This window comes from Peromyscus californicus, unplaced genomic scaffold, assembly GCF_007827085.1.
Source record: "Peromyscus californicus insignis strain IS unplaced genomic scaffold, ASM782708v3 Scaffold_3__1_contigs__length_106647218, whole genome shotgun sequence".
NCBI classification, from domain to species: Eukaryota; Metazoa; Chordata; class Mammalia; order Rodentia; family Cricetidae; genus Peromyscus; species Peromyscus californicus.
In genome coordinates, this window is record NW_026294551.1 from 82,253,287 (window position 1) to 82,281,088 (window position 27,802).

At 41.2% G+C, this 27,802-nt stretch overlaps 1 long non-coding RNA gene across 1 annotated transcript; it reads left to right on the forward strand.

The window, feature by feature from the left end:
- The first annotated feature begins 757 nt into the window (after positions 1 to 757).
- On the forward strand, positions 758 to 27,802 carry LOC128122988 (uncharacterized). Its single transcript, XR_008222545.1, has 4 exons — positions 758 to 859; positions 1,529 to 1,720; positions 20,716 to 20,795; positions 27,201 to 27,802. It is a non-coding gene; the product is annotated as an uncharacterized LOC128122988 (long non-coding RNA).

A 27,802-nucleotide genomic window follows, 5' to 3' on the forward strand; every position in this document is an offset into this window, starting at 1 on the left:
ACAACCAATTACTCTCTCTTTAAAGACAGGCATCCAGAGACATAACAAATCATATGCAACAGGATGTATTTTTGGGGTAATTTTACTTAATTATAAACAACATCTTGATGTACTTGCCTCTAGAGCCTCTGTGAGGAAGAGTTCAAGTGAATAAACAGTTGCTGCATTTCATGATGTGATTTTAATTTCTCCACCTTGGCTGCTTAAGGATGACAGCCTAATCCAATATCATTGAAAATAAGAAATATATCTGTATTTCCACAATCACTGAGTGTTCAAGTTGGATTGTAAGCTCAGATAGAGCTAATAGAACCTTAATTGAGCTGGAGCAATGGAGATGCATGAGGACACAGAAGAGTCAATTGAGGTAGGGGGTGGTGTGGGGGACAGCCTGTTTAAGAAAGCGTCTGCCCCAACGATGATACTTGAGTTTAGGTCAAAGTGGGACAGGATAAGAAACAGAAATAAGGAAAATTTCAGATTTAAAAAAATGACACCTTCCAACTTCCCCATTACTTAGGTTTCAAAAGAAAAAAATAAAAACAATCCTGCATATTGCTTAAGATATCTTCTGGTTATGCTCTTGAGACAGGTGAACTACCAGAACCACCCACCGCATTTGAAAACAGCATCCACCACCATAACATTGAATGTGTTTGTTTGCTATTTTTTTTTTTTTTTTGCAGCTGGCTTCTCTCCCCCTTCTCCTGTCACTTGGCTGCTTTAGTTATAGATGTGACTTTTATTTTCTCTTTTCCAGATGGGGATGTTTGGGGTCAGTTCTGCTAGCAACCCAGTACAGTGAATGACCAAGCCTGAATAAAGCAGTGGTACCCTGAGCCCCTGACTCATTTTTGAGGTTGGTACATCTCGGAGACTGAAGTGCATGCACATAACACTCTTCTGATGCTATTCAGGGAAGACAGATGTGGGCATAGAATCTGTTGCTATTGGAGACTTTTCTGCTCAGGCAGAACGATGCACTGTAGCTGAAACTTGAATTTTAGTATGAAAGATGATTGTTACTGCTCTAGTGCCACTGATTAAGGTCAGCCTCAGACATTGCTTGGGAACAATTAGGATTGCTTTCAAAATCTATTTTTTCCCCTGACTCGAAAGTGGGGTTTACCAGGAATAAATGTAGTATATTTAGTACTGACTGTATCAGTTATCTAGTACCATGCACAGTATCATAAAATAACCACCATTTATTACTTATACTTTTGCTGTTGGGCACAGCTCAGCTGGGGTAGCTCATCTCTGTTCCATGTGATACAGGCTGAACTCCCTGATATATTTGTGGTCAGCAGTCTGCTTAGCAACTGGCTGGAGCTCTAGGCCAGAGAGACTTGGATCTCTTTCCGTGACTCCTAGATAGGATAATCTGGGCTTCTTATATTATAGCCATAATTTCCCCACTCTACCATAATGCCCAACCCTCTTAAGAAATATTTCACCCCCTTGCCCAGATCATTTCTGGGGGATATGTTATAAATGTTCTCAGATAAGACCCTTCTCTTGAAATTAGGCTGCTCGGCCAGCTGCTGCTGCTGTTGCCTGCCACTTGATGCACTCCAGCACAGGAGGGCTGCCACTGCAGACATTTCTGCCTGCATCCTTGCTCTGGACCTGTGCTCCGGACCTTCATGTCTCTCAAGCAGTGTTTCTTTCTGCAAAGAGGTGGGAACAGTGCTACTTTCCCTTTGAGGTGAAGCATTAGGTGGGTCCCAGGCACATTGCTTGTGTCCTCATTTTTTTTTCTCCTCTCTACTATCCATTGTCCTTCGCATGTTGGTGAAAGGCTTGATGAGAATATAATGCAGTTGACAAAAAGCTATGGCTGGACTTACTCTAATAATAGTCATTTGATGGAGTCTCTCATGCACTCTTTCCTTTACGTTTATGGTGAACTCTTCCCAAACTCCTAAAAGGCTCACTCAAAGGCTCTTGCACTGAGAGCTTATTGGCAGCTGTTGGGTTTGTGGATAGTGATTGCATTTCAAGGGCCCTGACCTACCCATCAGATTAATTCCTCAATGAACTAACAGATATGATGGTGCGATTAGAAGGCGATAAAAGGTAGCTGGGGCTGTGTCCTGTCTTTTCTCCTTCCTCTGCTTCCTGTTTACCATACGGCAAGCTGCCTTGCTCCAACACAACCTCCCTGCCATGACGGCCTCAAACATCCGACCTGGTAGCAAAACAGATCCTTCTCCACTTTGATTGTTTTCTCAGCTGTTCTGTAGCAGTGCTGAAGACTCTCGCTCAGTCAGAAGGGGCCCAGAACTGGTTTAACTGTCCCAAGAGGGCTTTACTCTACTCCCTCTCTTGGACCAGTACCATGGTTGAAGTGAAGTTCCACTTTAAAAGCAAAGGGAGGCTCCTGGGTTGCTCTAGTGAAGGCAGTGGTTGGGGCTAGTGAGAGCCCAGGCTCTCTTTAGTCCATTCCTCAGTTGGCTAATCCTGCTCATCCTAAGAAATCAAAGATATCCTGTGGGGGCAGCAGCAAGTCTTTCCATATGGTGTTCTGCTCCTTCTCACCCTTTTAATTTGGCTCATTGTTCAATCTTAATTTGCAATTGTCACAGCTGCGATTACATTCCTCACATTCCACCAACTCCAAAAACCCTTGAATCTGAACCCTTGGCGGCTTTAATTTTATTTTTGTTGAGAAAGGTTATATTGTCACAATGGTTAAAGCAGGCACTTCAATAAGGGAAAACATTTTTTTTTTTTGAAAAATGTAATTCTAATTTAGTATTAAGCCTCAGAACGGGCCGAAACCGTGGAACCTCAAGAGCAGGGGAGTTGACAACTCAGCCATAATCAAGCTAACTGAATTGGACGGAGCAATGTGAGACATAATTAGCAATTCCGTTCAGCGAGCTGTCTCCTGCAAAACTTAAAATACCTTCCCTGCCTCATGCATATTCAGTGCCTCATTTGCTATTGTTTTTATCCAACAGGTTGAAATTCAAAAGGGAGAAATTCTGAGTTGTCGGCCTCACTTTCATCCTCCGCAATCCCCTTTCCGTGCAGCAGCCCTGTCTTCCCTCAGCCAGTCCCGCTTCAATACCATGGGTCACTCCCGTGCCAACTGCGCATTGACAAATACAAAATACCCTGAGCACATTTTTTCCCCGTTTGTGTGTACCTGTGTCACCCCTTCCTCTCAATTAGATACACTGAGCAGGTAGGTTTGCCCCAGGGAATTATGATCGCTTGATTGTTGCGGTCCGGCTTCCGAAGGCAGGGAGCTGGAGTGGGGAATTCTATCTTCCACATGGTTGCTGGGTCATGAGGAGGTTCACGCTGAACTGGAGATTGATTGATGATCCCAGGCTCTCCCTCCTGATCTCTGTCTACCCTGGTGGCTTGGGCTTTCACTCTCTTTGATGGGCCAGGCCACTGGGCTGCTGTCTGTGGATGTGCAATGAGACCTGGGAGGTAATGGAAGGGGAGGGAAAAAGGATCGAGTACTTCCCCATGTCTTCACTGTGTCATCTGGTTAGCCGAGCTTTGCAGTTCTGTACTTATTAGCTAGTTTGAGTTGCTATAACAAACTACTGTGGATTGGGTGGCTTAAATGACAGAAATTTATTCTCATAGTCCTGGAGGCTTGGAAGTTCAAGATCTAGGCATTGGCAGATCTGGTGTCTCCGGAGGGAGGGTGCGCTTCCTCATCTGCAGATGATGCCTTCCCACCATATCCTCAGGATACAAGAGAGATGGGAAGGAAGTGCTCTCTCTCTGTGTCTATCTCCATCTCTCTCTCTCTGCCTCTGCCTCTGTCTCTCTCTGTCTGATTGTCTTTCTCTGTCTCTGTCTCTGTCTATCTCTGCCTCTATCTTTCTCAATCTCTCTCTCTGGTTCCAGGGATTAAACTCAGGGTGTCATAAGTACCAGGCATGTGTTTTCTCCCACTAAGTCACACTTCTAACCCTCATATCTCTCCTAGGAAGGATACAAGCCCTATTCATGAAGGCAATGACATCATGGTCTGGTCATTGTCCAAAGGCCTCTTCTCTCACCATGTTTTATGGATGGTTATGGTTTCTCGGCGTGAATCTAGGGAAAGAAATCACAAACATTCAGTTCACAGCATTGACTTAGTTCCCTTATCTCTTCCTAGTGCTTCATCAAATAAGATCAGAACCCCATGTTTGGATATTGTTATGTGGACTGGATAAGACACTGTATAGGGAAAGTCTAGGCGATGGTATGATACATTGTTAGTGTGCGGTAATTATGCTCTTTAAAAATACTTCCTTTGTCTCATTGTAATCTTCTTTTCGTTTTATTTGCCACGTGACTCCAGGAAATATGAAGTGGTCTAAAATGTCAAAAAAACAAAAAACAAAAACCAAAAAAACACCCATATTATTTTCAACTGCTTTCTTAGCAAATTTTCTTTTTAAAAGACACATTCTAGCAATTAATATATGCTGAGTTAAGTTTTATCATCTCTCTTCTTTCACATTACTAGCTGGTAGGGATGACTGGCCAAAGGCATAAAGCTCAGTTCAATGAGAAAGTAGATATTTTTTTAATTCTAAATTTCTGGGAGTGTCGTATTTCTTCACTCAAAATAACCTTCCTTAGATTCTTAGCTTTTCCATTTGGGAAACATTAAAATTAAAAGAACAAAAAACAAAACCAAACAAAAACACATGTTAAAATTTTAGTTTGCCGACTTGAATGCCGAAGGATTGATTTGCATGTTATTTAAAAGTGGTGTAAGAATCAAGCGAAGGCATGCTCAAGCCTGTCAGTATTTTAGAGGGGCCTGGGGTATATCTGATGAAATGAAATGATCGAGGAAGATAATTTTGATAGGGGTTTGAGTGAAATAAAAGAAAGATGAAGGTTATCACTGGTATCAGTCAGGGGAGAGAACTTGGGAACTTGGCTATTTTCTAGGTCCACTTTTCCAGGGAAAGTTGGTATCTGACCTTTCCCTGGATGAGATATAAATGGAAGGAGTAGAGACCCTGGGAGTGGTCATCCACTGCTCCCTTGGTATAGATCTTACTGAAGGCACCCATAGTACATCCGTGATTATTGTCCTACCCTGTCTCCAGTTGCTTCCGGAGCAAAGAGCTTACTTCTTTCAAAGGAGTGTAAAATATTTGCATGGAAGACTCACCTCACATGTTTATTTTATGTGGCCTTGCACAGTTCCTAGACTCACCCTACTCAAGCCTTAAGCCACATAAGATCTTGGTCATTAGACACAAAATATCAGGAGAGAACTCAGCAACCGAGTTCCTCCTGCAGGGTCCCTCAGTTTCTCAATTTGTTAAGCTACACCTGGGCCAGGACTTGGACCCCCTGTTTGCACCAGGAGAAAGGGCTTTCCACCAAGGGTGAAGAGGAGAAGCCTTCAAGTGGGAATACTGAACTCTACCAACGGGAGGGACGAAAAGCTGGGTGAAGAAGACAACGACTTAGAAGTGGTTCACTTTTCGTATATAAAATTAGGACTCTGAACCTGTTCCAAAGCAGAACATATTTCACAAAGGTGGGGAGAAGGCAGGGGATATTCTGGAAATCATGTCCACTTTGACTGGATAACCTTGGTCAGGTCTTTACAATGTCTTTCTCACTTTCTCCAGGCAGAAGTTTGATATACAACCTTGATACAGAATAGAAGGAACCACAATTGCAAAGAATGGGTACAAAATAGTACATAGCCATTTGAGGCTGGATGAGGGAGAGGTTGGTATGCTGTTAACAGAGGAAAGTACCAGCCTTTGCCTGCCTAAGTGAAAGTTCACAGTGTTTTGAAAGGAATTAATCTGATGTTTCTACTTTCACCACATAGAAGCTTAAATCCTGAAAAGTCGTTGCAAAAAGTATATTTTGTTGACAGGTTATTGTATGGGGTATAACCTCCCACAAAAACCTTGTCTAAATCCTCAAGAATGGTGAAAATGAATGATACTGTATCAAAGTTGCAACAGTGTTGGTTGCATGGCCTTCGAGTTTTTTGCTTCTTTTTTTCCCTCACACTTTTTTTTTTTAAAGCAGCGAGTCTTTGAGAAATCTTATTAAAAATCACAAACTGAACAGCACACTTTTTTTTTCAAACCAGAAACAGATTTTAAATGACAAAAAAACCCTCCTTTAATCTTTTTGTAACATCTTGACAGTTGTGCCAGAAGATGTCTGCTTCTGCCTTCAAAATATAATTGCTTTTGGTCTGAAATAATTCATTTCCCCACTCTTTTTCCTCTTCTAGAAAACCTTGCCCTTTCAGCTGGATATTTTTTCTTAATTTTGTGGCTCCTTTTTTTTGAGGGCGATGGGAAGGGTTGTGGAAACCAGGAGGCTAAGAAGATCAGGAATAATGCCGTCGCACGCTCACTTTGTAAAGGAGTAACACAAACCATCTACAAGGCGAGGAGTGAATAATGTGTATATTTTGTCACGAAAATTAGGCTAGCACCTCAGTTTAGAGATATCAAAAATCCTCAAAGGTAGTTGACCTTTGAGATCTACTAGAATATGTTTCTATTTGTTTAGATGTCAGTAACTCAAGCACTCCTATCAGTTTAAAACTATTTTAACAAGTGAGGCCGTAAAGATCCCAAATCTTTTTTTTCCCTCTGAAGTATCACTTTATACATATAGGAATGATTGTCATCAGACTTCCATAAAGTCTTCATTCATTCACTTTCTATGATGAAACACTTTTGGTCACTAACATACATCTTTTAGGAATAAAAGTAGGGACGTTGACAAGACAGGGGTTGTCCGTGATGGGTCTTGGGGCTTAGGCAGCAATGATAACCCGTTACTACAAGATGGTATGGTGCCATTCTTCTAATATATGACTGTATGCCTTTAATCACAAAGCAAAGAAAGGGAAAGATAGGAAAGAGAAACAAGATATGAAAGAATGGGTTGACATGCATTAGTATATACCTAACTGTTCTGGACTCCTTGCAAAGCCATGTTCTTATGTTTTATCTATGTCTATAAGGTCTGTGAGGGTAAGTAAGTCTATTTGCTGTCTTTTTTTAAACCTTAATTTTCATGTGTATGAGTGTTTTTCCTGAGTGTACGTCTGTATATCACATGTATGTAGTGCCTGTGAAGGCCAGAAGCAATGATCAAATTCCCTGGACCTGGAATTACAGAGCTGTCATGTGGGTGCTGGGAATCAAACCTGGGTCCTTTGGAAAAGCCATCACTGAGCCATCTCTATTAATTCTTCTATGACTCAAATTTGTCAGTTTTTTTCAACCATCATCATTAGAGGCCCAGGGAGGACCACACCAATGCATGTGGCCATAGCAGACAGAATAATCACTTCTTTGCTGTTCACTTTCATCCAGATTTGACAAGAGTACATTTTCTGTGCTTTTTTAACTGCTTGGAACAAGAGAATATGCAAATATATATACTGGAATCCCAGTGTCTGACACTCTCAGAAACTTGACTAGGCACAATGTTGTTTCTATCCTAGGCATGGGAACTTAGTTACTGAGAGGCAGAAATGATATACTTCCATGTAGGGAGGACCCTGAGGTACATTTGGAAAAATAAGAATCATGTTTTCTTTTTTTTTTAGGGAAAGGGTGAGTGAGAAGTGACCCACATTGAGGACTTTGTTTGAGACTAATATAGTGCTCGATGCTCCCTCAGTATGAAGTTATAATCACCAGAACACTGGGCCACCAATATTCTGGAAAGGATTAATGGTATTTAAAATGAATTGTTGTAGAATATTACTTTAAGTAGGCCAAGACATGTTACATTTATTTATGCTGCAGAGTATTACTGTGTAAAGGTATGTTACTTTTTTTTTATGCCACATTTGTTGAATTATGAAAGGATGTGTGTTGCATCTGTTTCACCTCACCTGCCTAAGGCACCTGATTGGTTTAATAAAGAGCTGAATGGCCAATAGCTAGGCAGGAGAGAGCTAGGTGGGGTTAACAGGCAAAGAGAATAAATAGGAGGAGAAATCTGGGCTTGAGAGAAGAAGGGGAAGAAGGAGAGAAGAAGGAGAGAGTAAGGAGAGAGTGAGGGACAGGCCTGGGGTGAGAAGCCAGGCAGCTGCCAGCCAGACATTGAGAAGCAGTGAAAGTAAGATATACAGAAGTGCTGGGCAGTGGTGGCACACACCTTTAATCCCAGCACTTGGGAGGCAGAGCCAGGCAGATCTCTGTGAGTTCGAGGCCAGCCTGGTCTACAGAGTGAGTTCCAGGAAAGGCGCAAAGCTACACGGAGAAACCCTGTCTCGAAAAACAAAACAAACAAACAAACAAACAAAAACAACAAAAAAAAAGATATACAGAAGCAAGAAAGGTAATAAGCCCTGAAACAAAAGGTAGCTAAAGAGAAACAGGTTAATTTAAATTTAAAAAAAGCTGGCCAGAAATGTGCCTAAGCTAGGCTGAGCATTCAAAACTAGTAAGTCTCTGTGTCATGATTTGGGAGTTGGTTGGTGGCCCAAAAGAAAAAGCTTGGTACAATGAAATCCACAGTTTATGCTATATGCTATTATGGCCTCTTAAGAGGTTTTCAATTTGATGTGAACAAAAATTTAATGTTGCTGGCTGGGTCCAAGATCCAGAAGAAGCACATTATTTTCTTTAGGTTTTCATTCCTTTGGTCACATGTCATGACAGATATTCCAACCCCTGACCCATTCCTCAATGGTGCCTTTTTCATTTCTCTCTATAAATTCAAGATCTGAGCAGTTTTTCAGTTTCTCTTGTTATTTAATGCTGTAGGTTTTCCCTGGACGTGAAGTCTATCCGGTCTTCACAGTTATGGTTTCAGCCAGTAACCGCTTTGCACTGCTGTTTCTAATTCCACTCCTCCTTCTTAGGAATATTTCTTGATTTTCCTTCAGTATTTGGAGATTCAAGTAGTTTCATACAAAATTAATCTCTTTAAAAATATTATTAGGTTTGGTATTTCTGAAAGGTTGGTTTCCTCTTAAGACTAGATATCATCTTATCTAGTCTCATGATAGCTCTGCAAGGTTGGAAGTAATGTCCTTTACAGATAAGGTCACAAAGATTTGGAGAGTAGATAATGTGCTTAACGCATGTGACTAGGAAATTGGAGAGTTACAAACTGAACACTTGTCAGTCTGGGTCTAAATGTATCTATACTCTTTCTGTAGGTGATTCCTTAAACTTCCAGTATTTACTGAATTCTATAATCAAGCACCATATCAACACCGTTTATTGAGGAATTTTAAATTCCAGTTTGCATAGTTGGAGTTGGGTTGGGCATAGTGGCACATGCTTGCAAATCCAGGTGCTGAAGCAGAAAGATTGTGAGTTTGCTGGATGTGCTGGTTCATGCCTTTAATCCTAGCACTGAGGAGGCAGAGACAGATAGATCTCTATGCGTTCAAGGTCAGTCTGGTCTACATAGTAAGACCCTGTACCAAAAAGCTAAAAGGAAAGAAGGAAATATTATGAGTTGGAGGTTGGCATAACCTACATGATGAGGCACACACACACACACACACACACACACACACACACACACACACACACACATACACACACACCAGGAACAAAAGAGCTGAAGGCTCTTAGCTTCCTAAAATACTGTGATGAGTGATTCTGTGGTTCTGTCAACACTGAATGAGAAATGATGTTGGGATTGGTTGTTAATGTCTGTCATGGGAACATGATGTTGTAGCTTTGCCAATTATTCATAATAGTTATGACTCACAAAGTTACTTAATAACAGGGACAAGATGATATGATATTTATGAGTCATGGCACATTTAACAATGGTGTCTTGAGGAACTTACCCTACCTGTCTTGCATTTTATTCTTCCAATGGGGATAATAGCAGATATTTTGTGGTTTTGTAAAACTTTAGTGAGATAATGTATTTATAGCACAACAGTTATTTTTTTAATGTTTATTTATTTATATTTTTGAGACAGGGTCTTTCTATGTAACCCTGCTGTCCTTGAACTTGCTATGTAGATCAAGTTGGCCTCAAACTTACAGAGAATCACCACATTTGCCTGGCTGTATCACAGCATTTAATTCTCAGCAAACAAGGTCTTCTGGAAGCATTAGATATTAAAAGTAAAAGTAGTGAGGATGGAAGATCAGTTTGATAGAGCACTTACTATCTTCTCATTTTTCTTTCTTTAAGCTTAACTCTCCAAAGATATAGTTGGGCTGTTTCTCACAGTGATCGAAGAGAATAGTTTCTAATTTGTTTCCCTGACAGTTTCTTTTCATTTCCTTAACATTAGAAATGTTGATTCGGCTAATAGTTTTAATCAAGAATGAACACCAAATGTTCAACCGGTGACTCTGGTGAGAAGTCCCCGGCCCCACCGCTGATCGCGGATGATACAGTTAACGAAAATCAGGGGGAGTGTAATACTTCTAAGGTGTTGGAGCAGAGTGTGGGGCAGAGAAAACCCTAATGCCTGTGGTTTGGTTAAAGATGATAGTGCTTTTACAGACACAATTTCTCTGTCTAAGCTGCTGTCCTGAGCGATAAGAGGAACAAGATGGAGATTGGGGAAGGGTTGAAGCTGAGAAATGAAGCCACAAACTGCTGTTTCTTGTCCCGGTTCCATTAGCATCATGCCGTCAAGTGCTCCGGTGTAGTGAGTGTACTTCGCTAGCTTGTAATTGCCCCGTGCTTCAGTCAAGAGCTGGGTAATTGCTCCTATGGGCCATGGATTTCCTGCTAGCTGCATCTGATTGAAACCAGTCATTTATTGTGTTTAAAAACCCCAGACTTGCTGCAGTGTTTACAGATAAACCTTCTGTGCAACCGTCATTTATTCTACCCAGCCATCCATATATTAAAAATATTACACACTTCGCCTTCCTTTTTTCTTAAAGACAGAACAACTGTTCTTTTTAGTTTGATTAAATTCCAGGACGTGGTATTGATGTACTGACTCTGTTGTACGTTGTATTTTAAATAAAGCTGCAAAGCCGCATGTTTTTGGATTTAAGTCCTATACTGGAGATATTTGTTAATGGCCACACTGCTATAGTTCTAGATAGGCATTTTTTTGAAAATATAGCTATCAGTCTATCATTCCTGCTCATATCCTTGGAATAGGATGAAAGCAATCTGTTTACTTCTCAGCTCAAAGAGGACTACATATTTTCTGATTTTAATGACACCTGTATCTTCATTGCACACAGCATATGATGCTACAGGTTCCACACAGATGTTGACTCTCTCTAGCCACACTCAAATTTTCTGGGTTTCCATTCCTTGCCAGTGCAGTCCTCTGAAAGTCAGGATTTAGGACTTCAAGAGAAGTTGGATATATAAGCATAATCCAAACCTGTCTGGTGGATCTTGAGACTTTGGATAGATTTAATGAACTTCTCCTTTACGAATGGTGACATTGGTACTGTATTCTATTTGTTCTCTTTATTCTTGGGCAAGAACAAAGGACCACTGCGATAAACTGGTTGGAGATAAATGACTAGGGATAAAATGTCAGTGCCCTGGATTTGTGAGATCAGAAGCTGTCAATCCTTACCATATCTACCCTTTTAACTTCCCTGCTAGACCTGAACACATGGTTGGAGTTCATGACTAATTCATGCTCTTTCTTTAGGAAGGCATAGGCTCATTTGGCAATCTTGACATTTATGTACAGTGTCTCTAGTGTGATTGGCAGAAAAAAATAATGAATACATTTTCTTTTTTAGCCAAGTGAGCGTGGAAAATTTCCATGATTAGGGTCAAGTTAATTTGTTCAAATTAACAGGAGAGATGAGACTTACTTTCATTTTTCATTTTTCTCCACCCAGAATGCTGGGGAGCAAGCCAGGCCTGCACATGCCAGGCAAACACTGTACAACTGAGTTATCCCAGCAGCCCTTTTGACTTGGCCGTCCTCTTCTCTTGCTTGTACTGTCTTCTCTATGTGAGGTTGTTTAGTTCATTGGAATTCTTTGTGCTATGTCCAATCCTGAGTTCCCAGAACATCAGGCCAGGACTACTGATCTTCCTTCCACAAAGTAATGTTAAAATTAGCGTTTTGAGCAGTTCTCCTAAATCCAATAACTCTCATTAGTACGAAAATCCATGGGTGTGATCTTTTTGTAGGCAGTGGATATTGATGGTGTATGTATGGGTCATTAAGAACATTGAAACAGGACAAGGAATAAAAATAGTACCACTGTCATGGCAGTGATGTGAGAAGCATTTCAAGAGATCCAAACTCAGTGACAATTTAGGAAGCAATAGTTAAATTTACAAAAATAATTGCTGATAAAAATTGAAGGGACATACATTCCTTAAAGAAAGAGCAGTTTGCTTACATTGAAACACTTATTGTTGACTTTATGAGGCAGGTGTTTCTTCTTACTAAGGATAGTGCAGAGGCTCTGAGAGGTCCATGAACTTGGTCAAGAGCTTACAAGTGGAGCTGAGATTCTAATTCAGGCTTGCCTTTTTCATGGAGTTGCCATTGTTTTACTTGGTCCTTAATTTTTTTCCTTATGGTTTTAGATGAGCAGATTTCCTTAGTGCAGTTAAACACAACTCGATTGATCAGTGTTCAGCTTTCAGCTGAATTTTTAGGAACTTTTTTCATCATTAATTAATTCAGCTGATATTTATTTTTGGCTCTCCCATGTGTCAGACATCAGTGCCTATTGAGAATACAGAGATGAATAAAATGTTCTGCCCATTCTTGAGAGGGTTTAACGCAGGAAGGAGATATGCAAAAAAAACTTGATTTTTCTATTAGAACCATCTAAGCTTTATGCCCAAGTGTCAAGGGTGGGACGAAAGAATAAGCAGTCAATGTATTAGGGAAGAAGTTGTGTTTAGCAGAGGCATCTTTAGATGGAGTCTTAAAGATGGATGATGGTATGATTGTGTACCCGGCAATGGTGGTGGCAATAGCTAATGGTTTCTGAGCTCTTAGGATGTCTCTCAGAATGACCTGATTAATATATTACCTTGTTCAAAATTCTCAACATTTCCAGCTGTTATTTTTTCACACACATGCTAGAGTTGAGAAAACACAGGCACAGGGAAGTTTGAGAAATTACTAGAGAGTGGAGCCGGGATGCAAACCCAAGTCAGAGGTCTTCAGAGTCAGCTCCATTTTGTGGCTGTTTCGCTGAAGGAGTAGCATGCAAGGGTTTGGTGTCCTTAGAAGATGGCAAAGTGGGATTAAAGGGCTGGTATGGAGTTTGTCTGGATAAGGCATTGGCAAGTGCCAAAACAGAAACAAGAGAAACAACAAGACACGAAGTGGGACTTATACAAAACCTATCGGCTGAATTGTGACTTATGTCCTGGGGGTTGTTGAAAGGAGATCCCTGAGGTTGTGTCTAGACCAAGATGGGTCTATATGGACATGGTGTCAAAATCTGTTCTTGTAATATTTTACATAAGAAAAGGGGATGTGCCTACCAGTTTTCATCAATATGTGTACAGATTGTTTTGTTTGAGTGAGACTATCCTCTATAAGCTCTGGCATTTGAACACTTGGTCTTCAGCTGTTGGCTTTATTTGGGGTGGTTTAGGATACACAACCTTGCTAGAGGAAATGTGTTACTGGGGCAAACTTTCAGAGCTAAAATCTTGCCCCCTGCCTTCATGGTGGCACATTCTTTAATCCCAACACTTGGGAGGCAGAAGCGGGAGTATCCCGGTGAGTCTCAGGCATGCGTGATCTACCTAGTGAATTCTAGGACAGCCAGAGCTACATAGTAAGACTTTGTCTTAAAGAACACACACACACACACACACACACACACACACACACACACACACACACACACACCAAAAAACAAAAGCAACCAACCAAACAAACAAAAATCCTGTCCCTACTTCCAGTTCATTCTTGCTGCTTCATGCTTGTGATTCAAGACATGAACGCTCAGCTTTCTGCTTCTGACATCATGCCTGCTGCTTGCTGCCATGCTGTCCCTAACACCATGGACTCTAAGCCTCTGGAACTACTAAGCCCAACTAAATGCTTTCTATACATTGCCTTGATCACGGTGTTTTATCATAGCATCAGTAAAGCAGCTAATGTACAGATATCAGTTAATCATTAGAAACAGTCTTAAGCTTGTTCTTTATTTCTTTCCCTGTTGCTGTGATAAAATACTCTGACAAAAGAAACTTAAGGGGGAATTGGATAGACTCATGATTCCAGGGTACAGTCCATCATAGCAAGGAAGCCGGTGCAGCAGGAACTTGAAGCAGCTGGGCACATCAGGAATCCGAAAGTATGAATGCATGCTGTTGTTCAATGTTTGTTTCCCATTTATGCAGCCCAGGATCCCACCCAGGGAACAGTGACACCCATAATTGGCAGGTCTTCCACCTCAAAGAACAAAACCAAGATAATTCCCCATAGCCATGCCCAGAGGTCCGTCTCCCAGGTGATTCTAGATTCTACAAAGTTTGACAACACTAACCATCGTGGATATGAATAAGAGCCATCGAAAGTGTTAATAAGCAGCAGCAATTTGATAACTCTTTTTAATCACCTTGCTTTCTTTCTGCACTTTCACTGCTGACAGTGAAATTACCTCCGTTCTTGGAACTGAAACCTCCAAATGTTATATTCTCATTTATCCATGTGAGAGGCAGAAATCGACATAAACGTAATCACTCTTTTTGTTACCTAAACCAGAGATTCATTCTGGAGATCATCCATATAAAATTACTTTCCCTCAAAGGAGGACTTGTGGACGATTTGTAGGTCACAGATTTAGCTTTTGGGGCCTTTAAGGCCTTCCAGCATGTCATAGACTATAACCCAAACTCCAGACCTGGAGGCCCACAAAATGGGGCCTGCATTTTGGGGAGGGAGAACTGTTGAGAGGGCCCCTGGGTTAACCATTTTGGTTGCTGTCTTTGCAGGCACGGCAGCCAGCAGAGGGAAATCACTAAGCAAAGTCTTAAACCCCGCAGTAGTCCTCAAGGCTCCTGTTTTCTGTTTTAGATTGGCCAAGCATTGCCTGCCACTGGCAGCTGTTCTCTTTGACTAGCTTGGCGGGTTGCTGTTAATACAATGACCTTTTCTTTGTTTATTGCTTTAAACGATGTTGTGGGAGTTTATATAATTGATGGGCCTGTGTACTGTAGACTCGGAATCTACCAGGGAAATGCTTCAATGTCTGGATGTCTCATTTCTCTTTCTTCTCAACCTCATCCCTGATGTCAGGTGCTTCAAAGCCTAAATGCAGAGTTGATGTGGTAATAAGACCTTTCCTTATCTTGTAAGGAAAAGGTTTAGGTCAATCAGAGTCACCCAGGGTTAACCCGCATTACACAATTCGGCTTTTTGTTGACAAGTCTTGAACTTTAACATAAAACTTGTGTTAAAGTTTTCCTATATTTCTGAATGGAATGCCATCTCTACATTCTTCAGTTGACTAGCAGTTTGAACATACATATCATGAACTTATTACTTGGAAAAATAATCAGTAATTAGCTTATTATTCAGCAAAATAATCAATAACTGCCTACTAGTATAGGCTTGCTAGTTAATCACTTAATGCTTTAATCTGATTTAAGAAACCATAGGAGGCAGACAGAGAAAGAAACAAATGAAAAAAAAATCTCATTAAGAACAGAATATATATGATCCCATTTTTGAATTAAATTATATGTAGTATCAGATGAATGCATTATGGAATAAACAAACTGAGTAATGACCTTTGTGTTAAAAGGACTTTCAGTAACATCATTCTCTGTCCTAGTGTGTATAATTGCTTGCATTTAGAAATGTTTAAAAATACAAGCTTAACTTGTATTTTTATACATTTCTACTGACATAATTCAAAATCTTCCAATGTGTAAGTGGGCAGGATGAACAAGCACATTACACATGTATAGTTCAAAAAATGTTGTTAATTGTTCAGCTGACACAGTCAAGTCTTATTTTTTCAGTTATCATCTTACACTGAACGTGGCTTCGAAGTGAATGATTATCTTATAATTTGTCATTAGGGAATCAGACTTGGAAAATCATTGCTTTCAATCCTTAACGACACTGCAAGTACTAAAAACACATCCACTGGCTCTGGAGAGAAGACTCAGTGGGTAAGAGCATTAGCTTCATTTCCAGAGGACCCGGGATCCCTGGCGCCCACATCGTGACTCAGAATCATCTATAACTCTAGACCACCAGCTATAACTCTACTTCATGGAATTGACACCCCATCTCTGGCCTCCATGGGCACAAGGTGTAGATACAGTTTATAGATATAAAGTAGGCAAACATATTTCATACACATAAAATGAAATTAAAAATTAAAAAATATCCACAATTTTAGGGAATTGATATGCAAATATATGCATTTGCTGATAGCTTCTGATCACTTTTGATATCAGTCATAATCATCAAAACGCATATACCTCCTCAGCATATTCACTAGTACTTACCCAGTGTCTATTAGAAGCAAATAGTATGCCAAACAGCATGATGGGTTTCAATACTGTTATTTATCTGTAATACCTGTCCCCAGAGAGTTACTTCCTTGCTTTGGAAGAAAATCTGCTGTAGACATTGAGTTCCATTACTTATGTGTGTTTTTATTTATAGAAGAAAGATTGTAAATTGGTTATCCTTCACCATTACTCCTAAGAAGTGCTCTAAAACAAGATGTAATTGCTAGGCAAGGTTGTAGTGAATATTTTAACATGGAAATGTAGTTAATCATTAAGCATCCAGTTGGGTGTTGATTCAGCAGTAATTCTCTGTGAATATCCACAGTTGAGATTTTTTCCCCTTGAACTGTCTAGAGTGAATTTGGAAATTTGTGAGTAAGTGTTTGTTTTCAAGGGCATGATATAGGGGGTGCTTTAGGGTTTTTAAGAATTTTGTAATTCTGTCCTGTGTTTCTTTACAGAACAGCCCCCCAAAGAGGAGCTTGGAAGGGAAGCAAAGCGATTTCTAAGCAGTGAAGTTGGCACAAGAAATTTGAAACTCAGAGTGCTTACTGGGGTGGTTAGGCACTCAGATAGTCCAGGTTGGTTCTGGGCCATTTTGAAAGGCAACTAGAAGGCACTGTGGATGCTACCTAGCCATCATTCTTGGGCTGCCCCTTATTTGTGCTAGCAAATATGTCTGCTGTCAATAAAGAATCATGATACTCAGGTTATAAATATAATCCGTGTTGTTGTCGCCGTGGTCCATACTGCTGCCAGAAGCCGTGTGGAGGTCTGTATTATATGCTGCTGCCAGAGGCTATATGGATGTCCGTGGTCCATGATGCCACCAGGAACCACATGAAAGTTCATGATCCAAGCTGTGGCTGGCTACTATGGGCAAGGAAGATTCTTTGGCAGTGGTATTGATGACTACAGACTCATAATTGAAAATGAGAGACATTAAGGGTGTCTGTGACAACCCTCCCTGCCTCAAAGAAACAGTTCAGACAGGAAGCTTTTGAAGAGAGTCCTTAAAAATTGTAATAAAGATGCTGAAATGTTGCCCTTCACGGTTGATGGCTTCTGGGGGGTGGTAGAGTGGGGAAGGACTCAGTTTTCTTTAAGGAGAAGGCCACTGGGAGTTTGGCCACCCTCTGTTTTTGTTTGTGCTCTCACGAATAAAGCTTTCTGGAGATCAGAGTGCAGAGCTAGCCACTAGGGGTCAGGCAGTGGTGGCACATACCTGTAATCCCAGCACATGGGATGAAGAAACAGGAAGTGATGTGACTGGGCAGAGAGAGGAAGTGGCAGGGCAGAGTGGACACAGGAGCTGGTCCTTTTGAGGCTGAGGATTCAGTAGAGGTAAGAAGTCTTTCTAGTGGCTGGCTGCTCTGCTTTCCTGATCTTTCAGCATTTACCCAGATATCTAACTTGGGGGTTTTTATTATTAAGACCAATTAGAATTTGTGCTACAATGCTCCACTGAGTATATGGGCAACACAAATTGGACTTGATGTATTTTTTTGGAGGGGGAGGGCACAGGGTGGTAGGGTGGACCTGGGAGGAATAGGGAGTGTTATTGAGGTGCATTGTATGAAATTTCCAAATGATTAATAAAAATATTATGTTGGAGAAATGAGTTCATTTAAAGAAATCTGTACTAAAATGATTTCAAAGTTTCAAAGGTACAGAAACCCCCCCCCCCCCAACTTAATCTATATCTGTACATATGCATTTGATCTAGTTTTGGTCTTGAAATATTTATCTGCTTCACAAGTTGCTGTGTTGAAGAGTTAAAAGAAAGTTACAACTTTAACTTGGCATTTTAGATAATAATCTTAGGGTTAGGGTTAATTAACACATAATTGAAGAGAAGCAGTCATTTTGAGTCAGACTTCCTTACAAAAACAATGACATTCTAGATTTTACATTTATTTGCTCAGAGATGGAACTGTGTCTTTACCCAGTGGGGCTTATTGATATAGTCTGTGCTTTACTTATAGATGATTTGGGAGACTGTATCTTCCAGTTACTCGTTCTCTATCACACTTCTTGCCCTTACTGAATCCATGATTCAAGCAAGCCTCCACTTTCAATTTGGCTTTTTTTTTTTTATTTGTTCCTGAAACCAACAGATTAAAAAGATGTCATCATCCGCTATCTTAATGTTTGGAGCCCAATTTCACCTGTTATAAAACAGAATAGTAGTGCCTTCCTCTCAGGGTCTAGGGGACATGTCTTGCATAGGCCAGTCACAAGGATCTGTTTGTAGACTCTAAATTCAAAGTGCCTACCACAGTCACTGGAAAACCACTTTCAAGTGTTTAGTTACTCAGGTGCCCAAATTGGTCCCAGGCTATTTTTAAGGGCAATGAGAGGGGGAGATGCCTGGCATATGACAGGTATAAGGAGCAATTCGTAGACTCTAGTTTCAAAGTAGTTACCATAGTCCTTGGTAAAAGTTAGGCATTCAAAAGATGTTATAATCATTCCCATCTTTATGCTGGGAATATGAAGAAAAGAAAGACAAGCTCCAGGAAGCTTGAAATCTAGTGGAAAACTGGATTCAAAAATAGAATCAAAGTGGATGTGGAGGCACACACCTTTAATCCTAGCACTTGGGAGGCAAAGGCAGGCGGATCTCTGAGTCGGAGGCCAGCCTGGTCTACACAGTAAGTTCCAAGACAGCCAGGGCTACACAGAGAAACTCTGTCTCCACAAAACCATGCATATACCCAAAATAGAAACAATGAGAATTACCTCCCTCCTCCTTGCATGGGGTCTCATTTGGTAGACTAGGTTGGCCTTTAACTCACCATGTAGCCCTGAATTCATGAAAATCTCTCCTGCCTCTGCCTTCTGAGTCCTGGAACTGGAGACATAACCTATCATGCCTAATGAGCATTCTTATGTAAAGTGCTCTAAGACTGAGGAGACAAAGAGGAGTGGTTTAGGGTCCCCCCTCCCCCAGCCAAACCTGCCTATGTCAAGCTGCTATTTGCACAGGATAGGATTGAATTTACAACCAAATTCCTCAGTCATTGGAAATTTACAAAAAGAGCTTCAATGGTGACAGCAGCTAGTGTGTACACAAGATACAAATAACAGTGGATCTGGCTTAGTTTTCTAGGGATGCTGTAACGTAGCCTGTAAGCTAGGTGGATTACATACAAGGATGTGTCATCCATCAGTTCTGGATAGTAGATGTATGATGTTGAGGTGTCAGTGAATTTGTACTCTTATTGATTGTGAGAGATTACCCATTCTGGGCTCCTTTCTAAGTCTGGAGTTTGACTAGACATCTACTGCATTATACTGATTTCTACCGCCATTTCACATGCCATTCTCCCTTTGTGTGTACTTATAGCTGAATATCCCCTTCTGCCACATTGGATTAGGAATCTGCCCCATTCCACTATGACCTCATAAGAACTAACAATATCTTCAAGGACTCTATTTCTACATTAAACTATGCCGTCACATAGTGGGAGTTAAGACTGCAGTAGATGAATATCATGGGATGCAACTCAACTCACTAAAAGGTCCGTGTTAGGCACTGGGCTGCTATGACTAAGTACATGAGAAGCAACTTAAAAGGATGAAGAATTTATTTTGGTTCATGGTTCAGTGGTTACAGTCTATGGTTGACTTGATACATTATTCTCTGAGCCAATGGTGAGGCAGAGCATCATGGGGAAAGAATGTGTTGGATAAGAGGAGCTTGCCTGATGATCGTCAGCAAGCAGAGAGGTTCACAGGAAGGAGCTAGGACAAGACATACCTTTCAACCTTGCCCCCACCTTTACCAGGTGACCTACTTCCTTCAACTAGCCTTACCTCCCAATTTCCACCACCCCCGTACAATGCCATCATACCACAGATCCTCCAAGAGACTTACTCATTGGATTGGTCAAAGCCCTCTTGCTTTAATCACTTTCCAGTGATTAGATCTTTGAGCTGTCTTTGAGCTTTCACTGCATGAGCCTTTTGGGAGACAGACATTTTATATAACAAAACTTTAAAAAAATGTATTTGTGTCTACTTTCAAGGTCCAAAGAAGAAAAGGTGACCAGCACGTCCCTCAAATATCATAGATGTTACAGAGGTGCACAGTTTACCAGTTGTAAATTATGGAACTGGTATGACAATCTCAAAACATATTAATAAAAATAATGCTAAAAAAAAAAGAACTGGCAATGTGGGAGAAGGAAAGGGGGTAGCATTACTGGCTATTTCCAATAGTCTGAATATTCTGAGGATCTATGTCAAATCCCTTCACTTACAGTAATTTAATTCCTCCTAAAACATGCTTGTGACTGTATCTCTACGTTTCAGACATAGAAGCTGGTGACCAGCCTCTGGAGCCACAGATATGCTAAGCTGGGATCTGAAAACAGCATTCTAGATACCAGAGGGTAAGTTCATTATCTTCTAGTGTGATGGCATCCCATGAGAGCAGATGATGAGAAATGAAAGGTGGTGGAAGCCAGAAACCCTAGAACATCCAATATGCTAAGAGTGGATACTGTGGCCCTGAGTAAACCCAGCCAGGGAGTTAGTGCTGTGCTGAAACTTTGTAGTGCAGACAGGGAACTCAACATCCTTTCATTCTTATAACAACTGTGGAGTGATACTAGGGACAAATCAAATCCCAGATGGACTATTGTCTTCCTTCTATTGCTCCACTCACCAGTTTGTTTCCTACTGTACAGAAACAATGACACAATTGAATTATATAGTATTTGTATATAACAAACGTACAGACGAATTATACAATGAGGGTTCCGTAGTTGTCTACACATAAAGTTTGATGGGGCACTTTGAACTTGACTCCCATTGCCTTTCCTCGGCACATTCAACACATTCAATTCTCTCCCTCCATTTCCCTTTCTTCTCGATTCTTGCTGCCACATCTATGTCATGAAAATGGCGAATGAAATAAATTAGTTTAATTTCTGGAATTACATTACGGTTCTCTCTGCTCATGCCAGTTTGCCCAGATTAGCCCAGGCAGATGGCTGTGGAATTTCATCGCTGGTGAGAAAAAGGGGTCCTTTCCAGAGCTGAAGTACGGGTGTGGGAGAAGTGGAGTAACTGCCAGAAAGCTGTGTGCTTGAGTTTCTGGGAGAAAGAAAGTATAGCCTCACATCAGGTTGACTCTGCCTTCTGAAGAGAGGGCTCTCTGAGCGCTAGAAGCAGCTGGTTCTGGAGAAAAAGATGGCTTGAAAAGAATCAGAGGCATTATGAGTCTTAAATTATTTAAGTTCCTCCTGTGGCAGCGAACTGTAATTGCTTCCTATTTCTGTAAATATTAGCAGCTGCGAGCCTTTCAAGTAAGGCGCTAAGGCAGCGCTCAGTGTTTCATACTTAGGCTCTGTAATAATGTTAAATATTTGACCTTGGGCTGTCAGGGTGTACTCGCTTCCCACACTAGCCCTTCTGCTGGGGAGCTGTTGACACACTGAACTCGTGCATTATTTTCAGCCTGGTCTGTAATAGCCTCAATAGACAGAGAATTGGCACAGGGAATTGCAAGCCACCGAGTAGCAATGTCTTGAGGAGGTTGCCTCTCTGTCTGCTGTCTTCTAGTTGTTTTCACACCTGTAACCCCACCTACAGCTGCGTTGGTAGGTCCTTCATCAAACTGTCAAAAACTTGAAATCAGTCAGCACTGTTCCCAAGCTACTTTATATTCTAGCCTTTGCCTCTCTAATCGCCATTGATCTCTCTGCCTTACGTTCTGTGCTGTAGTCATACTGAATTTTCAGCTTTCAGACCCGTCATAGTCTCACCGGTCCCTTGTACTTGACCCCTGTTTGTCTTTGTCTGGAACACACACTACTTTTCCTATTGCATCTCCATATTAGCTTCTGGAGGTAGCACTTGGAGCCTTGCATGACCATCTACAACCAGCCCGCTCATGTCTTTTTTTTTTTTTTTTTTTTTTTTTACAATCCTATGGTTCTAGGAGATTTCTCCATAAGCATAAGCATCATATTGTATTGTAGTAATGTCTTTTGTGGTCTTCATTTGCTTTTGTATAGTGTGACCTCCCTGAGGATTACAGCAAAGCATCAGTGCTGTTGCTGTTTTAGTTCTCAGTCCTTTGGGAAGACCTAGCACATGGAAAATGCTTCATAGAACATCATGGTGGTAACTAGTCAATTTCAGATTGGAATTAAGACCCACTTCATGTGCTGAAACCTTACCTGGCATCATTATCAAGCCAAGAAATTGCAGCTAGATAGGTGTCATAAGCCCTAGGAAAGAACCTACTACTGTTATTCTGCTGAATGGACCCAATATTAGACTGACCCATAATGACTTACTCTTCTACCCATAGATGATTGCATCTCTCAGTCACTATTGATCTTCTATTTCCAGTAGATGATGATTAACACAGAGACCCACAAATGACCAAGGTTCAGAGACTGAAAAATGCCAAGCCCTGACTGGGACATCTATATCACATCCCTTCCTCCTGAGGCTGAAGGGGGTTGGGAGAAGAGTGTAAGAGCCAGAGGTGGTGGATGACCACGAGGAAATAGTGACCTTTGGACATAGCTGGGCAGTTGCCCGTATGAGCTCACACCTGTCATAAAAGCATACAGTAGACCCGTGCAAGGCCCTGCCAGAGCAACATGGAGAGGGAAGGTGGATTTGAAGTCCCACTCCTAGGCATGGCGCTATGGGCAATTGAGAGCTGCTGGGAGAGAGTCAGTGTTCTTTAGGAATGTAGCCCCTGGTGAGGTGACCACTTTCCAGCAGAAGGTCACACATCCAAGACTGTGGGAAGCACCATTTGCATTTGATGTGTTAAAAAAGAGAGAACACAAACTCAGGCGGGGAGGAAAGGGGTGGATCTGGGAGGAGTTGAGGGGGTTGTGGTAAGTGTTATCAAAACACATTGGATGAAATTCTCAAAGAACTAGCGATAATTTTAAAAGGGCGGTGCTTCATAAATATTTGTTGAACTGAATGAACTCCTTCTCTCATGTCTAATGTTGCTGGGGCTCAATACCAATAGGTTATTCTTAATCTTGGGGAGAAGAGGAGTTAAAATAACCCAGGTATGTGGTAGAATCTCACAGGCAATTTCAAACAGCCATTTGCTCTCCATCTTTATTAACACATTTGCATGGAACGGACTGGCGCCTAGCGTTAGTTGGTGAATCACAATTGCTTTAAGCTCTTTATTGCCATCTCATTCCTTTCTTTGCCAGTGATTGGCTCAGAAGTAGGTACACAATCCAATCTTAACCAATGAGACACCATCAGAAGTATGAAGGCTTTGGGAGACACTTGGTTTTTTATTAATAGGTATGGATGGTATAGTGGTGCATGCTTGTTATACTAGCCCTCAAGGTGCTGAGGAAGGAGGCTCTTGAATTGAAGACCAGCCTGAGCTACACAGCAAGATTTTGTACAAACACATGAACAAACAGACTACAGCAGCATAGGAAGGAAGTTGTTAAGGATCCTTTCTTTGTGGTCCTTCTGTTTTGGTGCTTTTGTGAGATGCAAAAAGGCGAGTGTGGAGAAACATTCCCAATGGTGAGAGCAGCAGGAAGAATAGGGTAGCAGAAAAATGGAAAATTCCTATACCCGGGATGACGCTGGATCAGACCTGGTGCAAGTGGGTTTTCTGTGAGGTAGTCACAGGCATCTCATAATTTCAGTTGCCTTTTGCAAGTTTCCTCTTACCTAAAGCTGGAATTATCCTAATTGCTAGAAACCCTGGAGAGGGGAAATGTAGGCATGGATTTTGATGCCAGTTTTCAAAGGGAAAGATTATGTTGCTGAATGAAAAAGGGTAGCATAGTAAACATGCTGGGCCTGGGGCTGAGTCAGCTCTGTCCTCAACTTCCCTGAATCATGTGTGATTTTGAACAAGGTCCTTGTCCCTTTTATTTGCTAGTCATACAATAAGTTATTCAACTATAACAATCTATATGCTCGAGGCTTGCCCACTTTGTATTATATGCCATAATGCTTGTTTAGGAAAACAGAGTTGAACCGAATGACCTGAGTATTTTATCTCAGTCTTTAAACTCTTGATCCATCCTTTAGTTTTGTCTTTGAAAAGAGTTTTAGCAACTCTGAGTGCATAAAAAAAATCTTGCACAGTTTCCTCAGAAAATTTGCCTTGATTCCAAGCATGTTTACCATTGGCCTTTTTCCTCATCCAAATTTCTTGCAGATCCCTGTCTGATAGAATTAAAAAGAAAAAAAAAAAACCCACAGGCATCTGTCTCTGGCAAGAGTGCTTGTGAGTCACATCTCCTCCTCTGCAAAGCCAGGCCTGGAAACCAGCTGATTAAAAGCAGAACACAAAGAGGAGGCAGCCTGTTAAATTTATTTTAGGTCCAGCCCCACCCCCTGCCATTCCCATTCCCATTCCCCATGCACTTATTTATTCAGTTACCAGTTTATGGCAGTTGTAATATATTTAGGTGCTCCTGTTCAGGCTTGCCTCTTAAGTTTCCTTACTGGAGGGAAAGGCATCAGTGGGCACTTTTTGAAATGGTTCATCAGGGTTCCACTTGGATTGGACGGTGCCTGTGATTCAGATGACCACAGTTCTACAAGTTGTTTATATGCCTTAATGTCTGGTTTTGGTAGTGACGGTGGAGGGTTGGGCAAGGCTATTTGGCGAGGGACCATCTATGTTTAATGGAGGTGCCTGACAAAGTAAGGGGTAGAGAAAAATCATCATTCCCAATAGCACAAAGGATGGTGATGGTTATAGAATACAGGCTTGGCTGTTGAGTGTAATCAGCTGAAGGCTTAGCTTGTGGACTCGTGCCCTTATTTGTTGTCCTGCATTCCTTTAAAAAGTAGATTTTATTTTCATTTTTATTTATGTGTGTGTATCTGTGTCAGTGGATGTCACCATGTGTGGTTTCCAACAGAGGCCAGAAGAAGGATTTAGACGTCCTGAAGCTGAAGTTACAGGTAGTTGTGAGCTGTCCTGTGTAGGTGCTTCTCTATAAGAGCAGCAAGCACTCTTAACTACCGAGCCATCTCTTTAGTGGGTGCTTTTCCTTCTTTACCATGTGACTTCTTTCTCTTGGTTTGTGATGGGTTCTTTAACTCCTGTCACCATGTCTGAGTTCCAGCAATTGGGAAAGACAAAGAATAATGCGATTGCATGTGCCTTGTCTTTCAAACATGGCCAGGAAGCTGCACACGTCATTTCTGCTATTCCCCCTTGACTTGTTACACAGCCGTGCCTCCCTTTAAGGAAGCCTGGGGAATGGAGTCTAACTTAGCAGCTATGTGTACAGATAAAACTCCTATTACTATGGAAAACAAGTATGCAGGGGATGGTTAGAAATCTCAGGCCCAGCAGTGGTTGAGGGGTGACATGTAGCATCATGAGGATTAGCATCCGTGCAGCCCTTAGCTCCTTATGGAATACTTCTGGCAGCAGCAGTGTGTCCCTGTTCCCTCTTAGACTCTCTTCTTTGCTTCTGTCTCTTCTACTGACTCCTTTCCACTTCCAGAGGGTAGGAAAGGCTGTTCAGCCATAGACTCTTTCTTTAATGGGCTTCGATTCATGATATTTGTTATGGGTTAATAACATTTGAACAATCCCTCCCCCCGCCTTATTTTCCCTCAAAGATCCGGGAAGCAGATTGATGTCTAAACATAAACACTTGTCCCTTGGTATCCACAGTGGATCCTGTGGGATACTAAAGTTCATGAGTGATCAAATCCCTCATGTAAAATGCTGTGATATTTGTATATAATCTATGCAATCCCCCCTCAACAAACCATCTCCAGATTACCTACAATTTCTAACACAGTGAAAATGCTACATCAATAGCTGCTATGATGTATTGCTTAAGGTAAAATGGCCATAAAAATGCTTGTACATATTCAGGACATATGCAGGGTTTTTTTTTTCCTTGAATATTTTTGGTCTGTGGTTAGCTGTGTCAGAAGATGTGGAGCCTCTGGATAAGGAGGGCTAACTGTGCATTCAAAATATTCCTCTGCAGAGAGCAGAACCTCAGCCCTAGGTTGGAGAGAATCAAACAAAGACATTTCAAAAGGCAGCTCGTTGCCTGGGGAGGGGGTGCTCTCCAGAGATGCTTGTGCCTTGTTAAGGAAAAGCAATCCACCTGCTTCTGGTCTCTGTTTAAGATTCCTAAGGCACAGCATCAGGTAGCTTGCTCATTGCATATTCTCCTGACACTTCTACTCTCCCAGGAAGTTAAGGAGGAATGACATATTATTCGTTTCCTGACAACATGATCTAGGAATATTCCTCCAAAGAACAATTCTTGATTTGTACTTTATTTTGTCCTTTTAAGAGATGCACTGCTAGGGAATTTAAAAGTTGTGATATTTCATACTTGAGGGTTTTAGGTTCTGTCTGTCCATTATTTTGGCTATGAATTGGTGACATTTACTCATTCCCCAATGAATCTCCAACATGCCTTAATAAAGCTCTACGAGCAGAGAGATCTCTGCTCTTTTTCCTACCACAGATGAATGGAAATTTCGGCAGTGCTTCGGTACAGTTCCATGGGTAACTAATAGCTGAGAAATGGAACCCTTTACACAACATCCTCCTTTCTTCTCGCCCTCAGCTGATGAGGAGATGTGTCAGTATTGCCTCTTCTCTAAATGCACAAGGCTCTTGACTTTTAGCATCGTCTTCAGGGTGGATAAAGCTTGGGATCTATCTCATTGCCTTAATCTCGGAATATTCTCTAAAGGAGGGAGGGGACATTGGGTAATTAGGTGGGAAAGCAGAGGGATGTATTATTTTGTTTCAACATTCCTTAGAAGTCCATTCTGCCTAATTTCAGAACCGTGAATCATAAATTCTTCAGACCAAATGACTTGGGACACATTCCATGTGGATGGAGAACTGAAAGAAACTTCTGAGGCAGATTCTTGAGAAGAAGGAAGAACAGAAAAATTAAAAAGAAAGCAGCAGATTAAGTGGGTTGAAATTGCCTGTTTATTGTCTTCCTTCCCTTGTTTCATCTGAACTTCTTTCTTTTTAAAAAATAGTTTTGCTGGATGCAGTGGCACATGCCTGAAATTGAAGTCCTTGGGAGGTAAAGGCAGAAGGATCAGGAGTTCAAGGCTAGCCTTGGCTACACAGAAAGTTTCAGGCCGGCCTGGATTATGTAAAATCCCATTTCAACAAACCAAAACATAAACCTACTAGCGTATATTTATTATACAAAGTGAACGGGTTTCATAATGACAATTCGTTTAAATATATCATGTACCTTGATCGTGTTTGCCTCTGTTATTTTCTCTTGTCTCCTCCATACTTCTTTGAGTACTACTTTTTAAAATAGTGTCCCTTTTACATTCATGTTCTCTGTCTCTCTCTTTGTGTCTCTGTGTATTTTTCTTTCTCTCTTCTTGAAGTTCAATATGTGGCAGAAAAGATGCA